The following is a 1228-nucleotide window of genomic DNA, read 5'->3' on the forward strand; positions in this document are numbered from 1 at the left end:
GTAGCGAGCGTGATTAGACATCTATAAGAGAAAAAAAGACATTATTAAGACTATATAAAGCAGAGATCCAAGAGGCTTAGATGTTACCTACTGGAAACCAAAAGAAAAACACCTTCTTTGCAAAAGGCTAGGGACCATTATATAATAACTCTTCTTTCTGGGGGAAAAAAGCAGAACACACTTCCATTAATGCCCAGGCAGAGAAATACTTCATTAAATACCATGAACAACCAAGATGACAAGGCATCTCGAGGAAAAAAGAGAAAAATCTCCAGAAAATAAGCTTATAAACAAAGAAATATGCGACTTAAATGACAGAGAATTTATGATGGTACTTCTGAAAAAACTCAGTGAGATCCGAAATGAATCATATCAACAATTTCATGAATTGAAAAAACAACTAGATGAGCAGAATGAGTTCTTTAGCAAGGAGAATGAAACCCTTAAAAAAGAAACACACAGACACACAGACACACACACACACACACACACACACACACACACACACACACACACTGCAAGAGTTGAGTGGAAAATGAAATAACAAGCTTGGGAAATAGAGTTGACCAAATGCAGGAAAGGATCAGTGATATAGAAGACAGAAATTTAGAAATATATCAGGAGGAAGAAGAGAAGAGATGAAGAATGAAAAATAATGAAAGAGAAATTCAAGAACTAGCTGATACCACCAGGAGAGGAAGCATAAGAATAATGAGAATTCTCAAAGGGAAGGAAAAGTAACAGGGATTAGAAAGCATTTTCAGACAAATAGTTGATGAAAATTTCTCAAATCTAAAAAATGAGCTGGAACTTGGAATTCAAGAAGTCAGTAGAACATCCAATTATCTCAACAAAAAGGCCTTCACCAACACACATTGTATTAAAATGATAAAAAATCATGACAAAGAGAATTCTCAGGGCAGCCAGAGAAAAGAAGATGGTAACCTATAAAGGAAAATCCATTAGATTATCATCGGACTTCTCAGTACAAACCTTACAAGTCAGAAAGGAAAGGAATCAAATATTCAAACTATTAAATAAAAGGAACTACCAGCCAAGAATAATTCAGCTAAGCTCTCCTTTAGATATGAAAGAGAAATAAAAACCTTTCCAGACATACAAAAATTGAGGGAATTCTCCACAACCAGGCCTACACTATAGGAAATACTGAAATGGGTCAGCTCACCTAAAACGAAATGACCAAAAAAAAAAAAAAAAAAAACATATA

The sequence above is a fragment of the Pteropus alecto genome, unplaced genomic scaffold, assembly GCF_000325575.1.
Source record: "Pteropus alecto unplaced genomic scaffold, ASM32557v1 scaffold121, whole genome shotgun sequence".
Classification (NCBI taxonomy): domain Eukaryota; kingdom Metazoa; phylum Chordata; class Mammalia; order Chiroptera; family Pteropodidae; genus Pteropus; species Pteropus alecto.